We start from the raw sequence: 13165 nt of genomic DNA on the forward strand, positions 1-13165 counted from the left end.
AGGATCAGTTTAGTATGCATTAAGTAAAGATTTCAACAGTTTGCACCCCCATAGAAACACAAAGTGAAACATATTGTTTGGGTACTCGTTATAGCATTAAATCTCAATACACAGCACATTAAGGACAGAGATCCTACATGAGGAGTAAGTGCACAGTGACTCCTGTTGTTGACTTTACCAATTGACACTCCTGTCTATGGCATCAGTAGTCTCCCTATGCTCCGGTCATGAGTTTCCAAGGCTATGGAAGCCCTCTGAGTTCTCCGATTCTTATCTTGTTTAGACAAGGTCATAGTCAAAGTGGAGGTTCTCTCCTCCCTTCAGAGAAAGGTACCTCCTTCTTTGAAGACCTGTTCTTTCCACTGGGATCTCACTCGCAGAGATCTTTTGCCAGAGTGTCTTGGCTTTCCATGCCTGAAATACTCTCATGGGCTTTTCAGCCAGATCCGAATGCCTTTAGGGCTTATTCTGAGGCCAGAGTGCTATTTAGGACATCTGCCATTCTATGAGTCTGCTGAGTATCTCACTTCCCATGTTGGATCACTCTCCCCTTTATTTATTCTATCGGTTAGTGTTAGCAGGTACTAGACTTGTTTATGTGCTCCCTTTGACTCTTAGTCCTTTCATTATGATCAATTGTGAACTGAAATTGATCACTTGGACTAGTGAGATGGCATTGGTACATGCCACCTTGATGGGATTGAATTGGAATCCCCTGATATGTTTCTAACTCTACCAATTGGGGCAAGTCAGCTTGAGCATGTCCCAAATTATACATCTCTTCCCTCTCTTATTCCCACTCTTATGTTTAACAGGGATCACATTTCAGTTAATTTTCAACACTTAAGAATAACTGTGTGATAATTACAGAATTAAACCAGTCATATTAAGTAGAACAGTCAAAAAAAATACTAAGAGGGATAATGTATTAAGTTGTTCATTAACAGTCAGGGCTATGCTGATTAAGTCACCATTTCTCATAGTGTCCATTTCACTTCAGGAGGTTTCCTTTTTGGTGTTCAGTCAGTTGTCACCGATCAGGGAGAACATAAGGTATTTGTCCCTTTGGGACTGGGTTAATTCACTCAGCATGATGTGTTCCAGATTCCTCCATTTTGTTGCAAATGACTGGATTTCGTTGTTTCTTACTGCGGTATAGTATTCTAAAGAATACATATCCCATAATTTCTTTATCCAGTCTACCGTTGATGGGCATTTAGGTTGGTTCCAGCTCTTGGCTATTGTGAATTGTGCTGCAATAAACATTAAGGTGCAGACCGCTTTTTTGTTTGCAAATTTAAACTCCTTTGGGTAAATTCCAAGGAGTGGGATGGCTGGGTCGAACGGTAGGGTTATATTCAGGTTTCTGAGGAATCTCCAGACTGACTTCCATAGTGGCTTGACCAGTTTGCATTCCCACCAACAGTGGGTTAGTGTCCCTTTTTCCCCACATCCTCGCCATCATCTGTTGTTGGTAGATTTCTGTATGTGAGCCATTCTAACCGGGGTGAGGTGAAACCTCATTGTGGTTTTGATTTGCATTTCCCTGATTGCTAGCAACCTTGAACATTTTTTCATGTGCCTGTTGGCCATTTGGATTTCCTCTTTTGAAAAATGTCTATTGAGGTCCTTGGCCCATCTCTTCAGTGGGTTGTTGGTTTTGTTTTTGTGGAGTTTCTTGATCTCTTTGTAGATTCTGGTTATTAACCCTTTATCTGTTGCATAGTTTGCAAATATTTTTCCCATTCTGTCGGTTGTCTCTTCACTCTCCTGACTGTTTCTTTTGCAGTACAGAAACTTCTCAATTTGATGCAATCCCAATAGTTGATTTTGGCTTTGACTGCCTGTGCCTCCTGGGTCTTTTCCAGAAATTCTTTGCCTGTGCCAATATCTTGAAGGGTTTCTCCAATGTTCTCTAATAACTTAATGGTGTCAGGACGTAGATTTAGGTCTTTAATCCACGTTGAGTGGATTTTTGTGTAAGGTGTAAGGTAGGGGTCTTGCTTCATGCTTCTGCACATGGAAATCCAATTTTCCCAGCACCATTTATTGAATAGACTGTCCTTGCTCCAGGAATTGGTTTTAGATCCTTGATCAAATATGAGTTGGCTGTAGATGTTTGGGTTGATTTCTGGTGTTTCAATTCTGTTCCATTGGTCTATCCATCTGTTTCTGTACCAGTACCATGCTGTTTTGATTACAACTGCCCTGTAGTATGTCCTGAAATCTGGTATTGAGATGCCTCCTGTTTTGTTTTTGTTGTACAAGATTGCTTTAGCTATTCGAGGTCTCTTTTGCCTCCATATGAATTTCAGCATCATTTTTTCTAGATCTGAGGAGAATGTCTTTGGTATCCTGATTGGAGTTGCATTGAATCTATAAATTGCTTTTGGGAGAATGGACATTTTGATGATGTTGATTCTTCCAATCCATGAGCATGGAAGATTTTTCCATTTCTTGGTATCCTCTTCTATTTCTTTCTTTAAGATTTTGTAATTCTCATCGTAGAGATCTTTAACGTCCTTGGTTAAGTTTATTCCAAGGTATTTGATTGTTTTTGTAGCTATTGTGAATGGGGTTGATCTTAGCAGTTCTTTCTCAGCTGTGGCATTGCTTGTGTATACAAAGGCTGTTGATTTTTGTGCATTGATTTTATATCCTGCCACTTTGCCAAACTCCTCTATGAGTTCCAATAGTCTCTTAGTAGAGTTCTTTGGATCCTCTAAGTACAGAATCATATCGTCTGCAAAGAGGGATAGTTTGACTTCTTCCTTCTCGATTTGTATTCATTTGATTTCTTTTTCTTGTCTGATGGCTCTGGCTAAAACTTCCAGAACTATGTTAAATAGCAGTGGTGAGAGTGGGCATCCCTGTCTGGTACCAGATCTCAGTGGAAATGCTTCCAACTTTTCCCCATTCAATAGGATGCTGGCTGTGGGTTTTTTATAAATTGCTTTGATTGTATTGAGGAATGTTCCTTCTATACCCAATTTGCTTAGAGTTTTCATCATGAAAGGGTGTTGAATTTTATCAAATGCTTTCTCTGTATCCATTGAGATAATCATATGGTTTTTCTTTTGCAGTCTGTTAATGTGGTGAATCACATTGATTGATTTGTGAATGTTGAACCATCCCTGCATACCAGGGATTAATCCCACTTGGTCTGGGTGGATGATTTTCCTGATGTGTTGTTGTACTCTATTGGCCAGAATTTTATTGAGGATTTTTGCATCTATGTTCATCAGGGATATTGGTCTGTAATTTTCTTTCAGTGCTGCGTCTTTCTCTGGCTTAGGGATTAAGGTGATGCTGGCTTCATAGAAAGAATTTGGGAGGATTCCCTCTTCTTCGATTGTTCTGAATAGTTTGAGAAGAAATGGGATTAGTTCTTCTTTAAATGTCTGGTAGAATTCAGCAGTGAATCCATCTGGTCCTGGGCTTTTCTTTGTTGGGAGGGCCTTAATTACTGTTTCAATTTCTGTCTCAGTTATGGGTCTATTTAGGTTTTCTATGTCTTCATGGTTCAATTTTGGTAGATTGCATGTGTCCAGGAATCTATCCATTTCTGATAGGTTTTCCTGTTTGCTGGCATACAGGTCCTTGTAGTAATTTCTGATGATTCTTTTTATTGTTGTGGTGTCTGTTGTTACATTTCCTTTTTCATCTCTGATTTTATTGATTTGGGTCTTTTCTCTTCTTTTTTTAGTTAGTTGGGCCAATGGGGTGTCAATTTTGTTTATTTTTTCAAAAAACCGGCTTCTCGCTTGGCTGATTTTTTGTAGTGTTTTTTTTGGATTCAATCCTGTTAATTTCTTCTCTGGTTTTAATTATTTCTCTTCTCCTACTAGATTTGGGTTTGGTTTGCTGCAGTTTTTCTAGGTCCTTGAGATGCGCTGAAAGCTCATTTATTTGGTACTTTTCCAATTTCTTGATATAGGCACCTATTGCTATAAATTTGCCTCTCAATACTGCTTTTGCTGTATCCCATACGTTTTGATATGTTGTGTTGTTGTCTTCATTTACTTCCAGAAAGTTTTTGATTTCTCTTTTGATTTCTTGAATGACCCAGTGTTCATTCAGGAGCATGTTGTTCAGTCTCCATGTGTTTGCATACTTTCTGGGGTTTCCTGAGTTGCTAATTTCCAGCTTCATTCCACTGTGGTCTGAGAAGCTGCATGGTATGATTCTAATTCTTTTAAATTTGCTGAGACTTGCTTTATGGCCTAGTATGTGGTCAATCCTAGAGAAGGTTCCATGCACTGCTGAGAAGAATGTGAAGTCTGTAGATGTAGGGTTGAAAGTTCTGTAGATATCTGTTAGATCCATTTGGGCAATAGTGTCAATTATATCTGCTGTTTCCTGTCCTATTGATCTGTCTATTTCTGAGAGTGGAGTATTGAAGTCCCCCAGTACTATTGTATTGGAATCTAAATCTCCCTTTAAGTCCCTTAACATATCTTTTAAATAGACCGGTGCCCTGTAATTAGGTGCATATACATTTATAATAGTTACATCTTCCTGTTGAATTGAACCCTTAATCATTATATAGTGTCCCTCTTTGTCTCTCTTAACAGTTTTTGTATTAAAGTTTATTTTGTCTGATATTAATATGGCTACACCTGCATTTTTTTGGTTTCTGTTGGCATGGAATATCTTTTTCCAACCTTTCACGTTCAGTCTGCATGCCTCTTTGTTAGAGAGATGTGTTTCTTGTAGGCAACAAATAGTTGGGTTGTGTTCTTTGAGCCAGTCAGCCAAATGGTGTCTTTTAACTGGAGAATTCAGACCATTAATGTTCAATGTGACTATTGATACGTAGTGACTTTGCCCTGCCATTTTCCCGGAAATATTTTCTAGTATATGCTTTGAGCTTCCCATGCTCTTTTACTGGTAGGTGTTCTTCCTTTCCCTTCTTTCATATTGATGGCCATGTTTCTGTGTTTCTGAGTGTAGCACATCTTTAAGTATCTTTTGCAGGGCTGGACGAGTGGCCACAAAGTGTCGCTCCCCGTCTTCGTGGAGGAACGACACAGGACCCTGCGCTGTTCTTTTGTCTTCTCGGCCCTCCCCGGGTTTGCTGCTGGTTCTTCCCGGGTTGGCTACCATCCCTTCCACCTCCGTGGAAGGGCGGTTCCCCCTGCCACATTCCCCACTTCCGTGGGGGAGCGGCACACCGCCGGCCGGCTCTCTCGGGGGCTGCACAGGTGTTCCTTCAGATAGATGTTCCCCTTAGATGTTCCTGGTGCATGTTGTCTCTCTCCTCCTTTATAGTCCTCTTCCGCCAATCCCAACTCTGCTACCCACACGCCGAGTACGCTGCTCTCCTCCAATCAGGAGCAGGATCAGCTCCTGGAGGTCAGCACTCAAGTTGGCAAGAGGCAGCTGCGTAGAAGCTGTTTTCTCCTCTCCCAGCGCCATATTGTGGGAGAGCAGATGCATAGAATAAGTCTTAATTCCAGTAACTCAGTCCAGTCCGGGTTGCTCCCCACAGATCCCCCTTTCTTTTTATTTTTGGCGTTGATACGCGCCTGTCTTCGGTGCCCTGCGGCACACACTCTGCTCTGCTTGCTAGAGTTGCCCACAGGTGCTTACAAGTCCTATCAATCAGGCAAACCGAATCCGGGTCCTCTCTTCGCCATGTTGTGAGGAGGTTTTTAGGCGCTGATGCGTGCCTGTGTTCAGTGCCCTGCAGCGCATGCTCTATTCTGCTAGAACTGCCTGCAGGTGCTTACAAGCCCTATCAGGCAAACCAAATCCAAGCCCTCTCATTGCCGTATTGTGGGGAGACTTATTGGTGTTGATTCGTGCCTATCTTCGGTGACCTGCAGCTCATACGCTGGTCGAGCTGCCTACTGGTGCTTATCGCCTTACTCAGGCAGAACAAATCCAAGCCTTCTCATTGCGGTATTGTGGGGAGACTTATTGATGTTAATTCGTGCCTGTCTTCGGTGACCTGCGGTGCATAAGCTGCTAGCCACCCGCAGGTGCTCACCACCTCCCTAATCAGGCAGACTGAATCCAAGCTCTCTCATTGCCATGTTGAGGGGAGGCTTTATTTTTCTCTATTTCTCTATCTCCGGGCATTCCTATCTCTCCTATTTTACTTCTATCTACCAGCATTCCTATTTCTCTCATTTTACTTCTAAACTTGTTTCTCTTATCCCTGTGGCTTCCCGGCGCCCGCCCCGAGGCTGCTTCTCGGCGGCTTCCCGGCTCTGAGCCGCTTCAGCCCGAGCCTCTCTCATCTGCGCGGCCTCCCAGCGCCCGCCCTGCGGCGGGCTCCCGGCTCTGCGCGGCTCGGCTTCGCGTGCACACTCCGCGGTCTCCACGCCCTTCGCGCCCGCACCACGGCCTCGCGCCAGCCCTGTGTTCCCTATCTATTCACGCCCCGTGCTCTCTCTGCACGCAGCGGCTTCTGCGAATCACACAGCGTAGCTTACGTTTCCGCCACCACCGGCATTCAGTCCCCCGGACTAACCTGGCGAATTCCAACCTGGCGGCCCACGTCTCTGCCTCTGGTTCCAGATTTTCGCCTTTTGCTCCCCGGGCTGACTTGAAGAATTCCAAGCTGGCTTACGTCTCCACCTCGGCCTGCACTCGCGGCTTCATCCTCCCTAACATTTTTCTCTACCCGGTATGTTTCCCTAAGTTTTCTTCCAAGAATATTCCTCCCTCATTTCTCCTGGCTTCTCCCCACAGTCCGTATCTGAGTCTGTTTGTTCTAGCTTTCACTTTCGCTTTCGACCTTAGAGATTTCTCCCAGCTTCCCCCCCGTAGTCCGTATCCGAGTCTATGCCTAGGCTTTCAATAGCTTCTTCCGGCACCTTTTTCGTCCGGCTTTCCCTAGGCTCTTTGCTAGTCTCTCTCTCCGGTATTTTCCCATTTCTTCCCGTTTCTTCCCTCCTAGGTCTCCTATCCGAGTCACGGCACCATTATGTCGCTCCCCCTCTTCGTGGAGGAACGACACAGGACCCTGCGCTGTTCTTTCATCTTCTCGGCCCTCACCGGGTTTGCTGCTGGTTCTTTCCGGGTTGGCTACCGTCCCTTCCACCTCCGTGGAAGGGCGGTTCCCCCTGCCACATTCCCCACTTCCGTGGGGGAGCGGCACACCGCCGGCCGGCTCTCTCGGGGGCTGCACAGGTGTTCCTTCAGATAGATGTTCCCCTTAGATGTTCCTGGTGCATGTTGTCTCTCTCCTCCTTTATAGTCCTCTTCCGCCAATCCCAACTCTGCTACCCACACGCCGAGTACGCTGCTCTCCTCCAATCAGGAGCAGGATCAGCTCCTGGAGGTCAGCACTCAAGTTGGCAAGAGGCAGCTGCGTAGAAGCTGTTTTCTCCTCTCCCAGCGCCATATTGTGGGAGAGCAGATGCATAGAATAAGTCTTAATTCCAGTAACTCAGTCCAGTCCGAGTTGCTCCCCACAACAAAGTCTTTCAATTTCTGTTTGCTATGAAAGGTCTTTATTTCACCTTCATTCACAAATGAGAGCTTGGCAGGATATAATATTCTGGGCTGGCAATTTTTCTCTCTTAGCACCTGTGCTATGTCTCGCCATTCCCTCCTAGACTGTAGTGTTTCTGATGAGAAGTCTGCTGTGAGTCTGATTGGAGATCCTCTGAGAGTAATCTGACGTTTCTCTCTTGCACATTTTAGGATCTTTTCTTTATGTTTCACTGTGGTAAGTTTAATTACCACGTGTCGTGGTGAGGATCTCTTTTGGTCATGTTTATTGGGGGTTCTATGAGCTTCCTGTACTAGGATGTCTCTGTCCTTCTCCAAACCTGGAAAGTTCTCTGCTAGTATCTCACTAAAAAGGCCTTCTAATCCTTTCTCTCTCTCCATGCCTTCAGGAACTCCTAGAACTCGAATGTTGGTTTTTTTAATAGTATCCTGTAGATTCCCAACAATATTTTTTAGATTTCTAATTTCCTCTTCTTTTCTTTGGTTTGACTGTATGTTTTCCTGTGCTCTATCTTCTAAGTCCGATATTCTCTCTTCTGCTTCACCCATTCTGTTTTTAAGGCTTTCTAATGTGTTTGTCATTTGATCTATTGAGCTCTTCATTTCATTTTGATTTCTCTTCACTATCACACTTTCCTGTTCTACTAGTTTCTGAGTTTCATTTTGATTCTTCCTTAAAATTTCATTTTCACGAGAGAGATTTTCAATCTTTTCCAATAAGGATTTCTGTAGTTCAAGGATTTGCTTTTGAAAACTTCTAAATGTTCTTATCATAAATTTTTTGAAATCCGTATCTTGCATTTCTTCTATCTCATCATCTTCATAATCTTGGTTTGGGGTGTTTTGTTTATTTGGAGGCATCATAGTGTCATCGTTGATCTTGTTCCCTCGATTTCTGTGTTTGTTATTTGGCATAGTTAATTCTTCTTGTGTCACTGTGCGTTTTTTTTTTTTTTAATTTTATACTATGTCTGTGTTAAGTGGACTGCCTGCTGTTGGGGGAGCCTTGGAAGCTTGAGATGGGTGCAGCCTGAGAGCTCTGCTTGGTTCTTCCTGGTTAAGGGTGTGCAAAGGTGACACCCTCAGGTTATGTGTGGTAAATCTCTCTCTTTTTATTTATTTATTTATTTTATTTATTCAGGGGGTAAGTAATACCGCATGGCACGGCTGTGCGGAATTGATGGTATTTAGCTTCCAGTCTCTGGCTTCTCTACCCACAGAGTCCGTTTAGGCTCCTCTGGACTCCCACTGGGTTGCCTAGGCTACTGAATTATAGTGACTCAGTTCCTTAGCTCTCCCCCATTGATATGTAAATCCAGAGAGGGGGCCTGCTCTTTGTCTCTTGGGAATTCTTCAAGCCTTGCAGCCTTGCAACCTTTGCAAGGTTAGGGGGAAGAGAAACCCCGAAGCTTTTTTTTTCCTTCTTTCCGGTAGTGAGTTTGCTGCACTTTCTGGCCCCGCTCTAGATTCTGACCCCCGTTTCCCCACCAATGTCTCGGGTTATTGAGCTCACCTCCCCTTCCAGCGCCGATGTGTGGACTCGGAGCCCTGGATGTCCCAAGTCTCCCCGCTGTTGTCTGTGTGGCATGCACTCCCCTTCGAGCACTGGCGCACAGACCCTGCGGCTTCCACGGCTCGGTCCCGCAGCTCGGCTTCCGCGCGGTGGGCGCCCTTGTTCTCCCAGTAGGTCCTCCGATTCACAGCCACTCGATCCAGAGGGTTTCCTCTGCAATATTTTCCTGGTTCTTTTTTCTGAGGCTACTGTAGCTCCCCTTTTATTAAACTAAATTTTCCCGGACTATCGGTGTGCGCCCTCACTATTCCGCCATCTTCTTCCATATGAATTTTAGCATCATTATTTTCTGGATCTGAAAAGAATGTTGTTATTTTGATTTTGATTGCATTGAATCTATAAGTTGCTTTGGGCATTGATGTACAGTTTGCTGATATTAATTCTTCCAATCCTTGAACATGGAAGATTTTTTCATTTTTTTGTGTCTTCTTGTACTTTTTTCTTTAATATTTTGTAATTTTCATTATAGAGATCTTTTACCTCCTTGGTTAGATTTATTCCAGACTATTAATTTTTTGTAGATATTGTGAATGGAGCTGATCTAAGTTCTTTCTTAGCCATAATATTGTTTGTTTATATGAAGGCTATTAATTTTTGTGTTGATTTTATATCCTCCAAGTTTACCAAACTCTCTTCTGAGTTCCAATAGTCTCTTAGTGGAGTCTTTTGGTTTTCCTATATATAGAATCATGTTAACTGTGAACATGGATAATTTGATGTTGTCTTTTATCAGATGCTTTCTCGACCATCTATTGAGATAATCATATGGCTTTTGCTCTTCAATTTGTTAATGTAATGTATTACATTTATTAATTTGTGTATATTGAATCATCCCTGCATCCCAGGGCTAAATCTAACTTTGGGAAAATGACTTTTTTAATGTGTTTAATTAGCTTGTATATTGTTGAGGAATTTTGCATCTATGTTCATCAGGGATATTGGTCTATGGCTCTGTTTCTTTCTTGTATCTTTTTCTGGCTTTAGAATTAAGGTGATGGCTCAAAGAAGGAGTTGGGGGATTTCTTCCCATTTATTTTTTTAAAAATAGTTTGAGAACAGCACTCTGGCCTCAGAATCAGCCCTTAAGGCATTCGAATTTAGCTAAAAAGCCCATGAGAGTATTTCAGGCATTGAAAGCCAAAAAACAATGAGCTAAATGAAAGATCTCTGTGAGTGAGATCCCAGTGGAAAGAACAGGTCATCAAAGAAGGAGGTACCTTTCTCTGAAGGGAGGAGAGAACTTCCACTTTGACTATGACCTTGTCTAAATATGATCAGAGTCAGTGAACTCAAAAGGCCTCCATAGCCTTGGCAACTCATGACAAAAGCCTAGGGTGATTACTGACGCCATAAACAAGAGTGTCAAATTGTTAAGCCAACAACAGGAGTCACTGTACACTTACTCCTCATGTAGGATCTCTGCCCTTAATGTGCTGTACATTGTGATTTAATGCTATAACTAGTACTCAAACAGTATTTTACACTTTGTGTTTCTGTGTGGGTGCAAACTGTTGAAAGCTTTACTTAATATATGCTAAATTGATCTTCTGTATATAAAGAGAATTGAAAATGAATCTTGATGTGAATGGAAGGGAAGAGGGAGCGGGAGAGGGGAGGGTTGCGGGTGGGAGGGAAGTTGTGGGGTGGGAAGCCATTGTAATCCGTAAGGTGAACTTTGGAAATTTATTTTCATTCAATAAAAGTTAAAACAAAATAGTTTGAGAAGATTTGGAATTAGTTCTATGTAAGTTTGGTAGAGTTCAATAGTAAAGCCATCTGGTTCAAGGCTTTTCTCTGCTGTAAGTCTTTATTGCTCATGCAATCTCCATTTTGTTTATTGGACTATTTAGGTTTTCTATGGCTTCATATCTCAATTTTTGCTGGATTGTATCTGTCCAGCAATCTATCCATTTCTTCTATATTTTCCAATTTGTTGGTATATAGCTGTTTATAGTAATTCTTAATGATTTTTATTTCTATATCATTTTTTACATCTCCTTATTTATGTTTGATTTTATTGATTTGGGTTTCTTCTTTTATTGCTTAGTTATGCCAATGGTGTATCAATTTTGTTTATTTTTTCTCATATAACCAGCTCCTCATTTCACTGATCTTTTGTATCTATTTTTGCTTTTTAATTTTGTTTATTCCCTATTTTTAATTATTTTTTTCCTTCTACTAATTTGGGTTTGGTTTGTTGTTGTTTTTCTATGACCTTGAGATGTAATGATAATTTATTTGGCTCTCCAATTTCTTGATGTAGGTACTAATTGCTATAGGCTTCTGTCTTAACACTGCTTTTGCTGTATCCTGTAAGGTTTGATATGTTATGTTGTCATCTTAATTTGTTTCCAGGATTTTTAAAATTTCTCTTTTGATTCCTTCTGTGACCTACTCTACATTCAGGAGCATATTGTTCAGTCTCCATGTATTCGCATATTTTCTAGAATTTCTTAAGTTGTGAATCCAGTTTCATTTCACTGCAGTCAGAAAAGACGCATGACATGATTTCAATTTTTTGAATTTTCCGAGACTTGATTTATGGACCTAGCATATGGTATATCCTAGAAAAAGTTCCCTTCACTGATAAAAAGAATGTGTATTTTGCAACTGTAGGATGAAATGTTCTGTAGCTATCAATTAAGTCCATTTGGCCCATAGTGTAGATTAGTTTTTTTTTTTTTTTCTGTCCATTGGTGAAAGTGGGTTGTTGAAGTTGCCCATTATTATTGTATTGGAGACAGTGTCTCCATTTAGATTCAGTAGCATTTGTTTTAAATATCCAGGTGCCCTGGTATAGGGTGAATATACATTTATAATGATCACATGTTCCTGTTGAATTGATCCCTTAATCATTCCATAATGCCCTTCTTCGTCTCTTTTAAAAGTTTTTGTCTTATATCAGGGTGGCTATGCCTGCTTATTTTTGCTTTCTGATAGCATGGAATATCTGATTCCATCCTTTCACTTTGAGTATATCTGTTGGTGAGGTGTGTCTCTTTCAGGCAACAAATAGATGGGTCTTATCTTTTAATCTATTAATTCAAAATATCTTTTAATTGGAGAATTTAAACCATTTACATTCAAGGTTATTATTGATAAGTAATGACTTGGTCCTACAATCTTTCCAGAAATATTCCTTTATTTGCTTTGGATTGTGATACTTTATCCATTTTAGTATTTTTTTTTTTGTTCTAGTACCATTGGTTGAACTCTGTAATTAACACACAATTATTCTTAGGTGTTTAAATTTTAACTGAAAAGTGATCCTTTGTATTTTTACTTGGATATTTTCTGCCTTCACATTCTTTCATAATCACAGATATATCACAGAGATTATCATTCTCTGTTTCTATGTGTAGCACATCTTTAAGTACTATTTGTAAGGCTGGACAAATGTGTTCACTCCCCAATTGCTGCAACGGCTGGAGATGTGCTAATCCAAAGCCAGGAGCCAAGAGCTTCTTCTGGGTCCCAACTGAGAGTGCAGGGGCCCAATGACTTGGACAATCTTCCACTGCTTTCCCAGGCTGTAGCAAAGAGCTGGATTGGAAGTGGAGCAGCCAGGACTTTGAACTGGCGCCCATATGTGATGCTGGCACTGCAGGTGGCAGCTTTACCCACTATGCCACAGTGCTGGCCCAAGCTTTTATCCTTGAAATATGACTCTGTTGTGGAGTGGAGTGTCTTCTCTTTCAGTGTATATTTAGAGGGGGTGTGCTGGGTAGGACCAAAGAGCTCTAGTCAGTGCTCAGGATTGGTTCAAAAATCCAGGGAGACACCCAAGTTGGGCATGGTAGTGCTCCTCTGTTGTCAGCAGGGGGGAGGGCAGTATCACATAAGCTGGTGTGATCACTGCCTCACCTTCTCTTTGCTAAGGTGATCAATGCCCAGGCTAAGTCCAAAGTGGCTACCCACTCCACCCACCCAGGCACATGCACCACACAAAGGAGCAGTGTGTTCCCCAGTGTGAGCACAGAACCCTTTGCAATGACCAGCCTGAAGCACTGAGGGAATTTTGGGTCTCTGAAGCCAGACCCAATGATTTCCCAGTGACCCAGCAATACTCCCTGCCCTATTGTGCAGACACAGAATTCCCACAGTCGTAGTGTACAGGGCCATCATAGT

This window comes from Oryctolagus cuniculus, chromosome 1, assembly GCF_964237555.1.
Source record: "Oryctolagus cuniculus chromosome 1, mOryCun1.1, whole genome shotgun sequence".
Taxonomy (NCBI): domain Eukaryota; kingdom Metazoa; phylum Chordata; class Mammalia; order Lagomorpha; family Leporidae; genus Oryctolagus; species Oryctolagus cuniculus.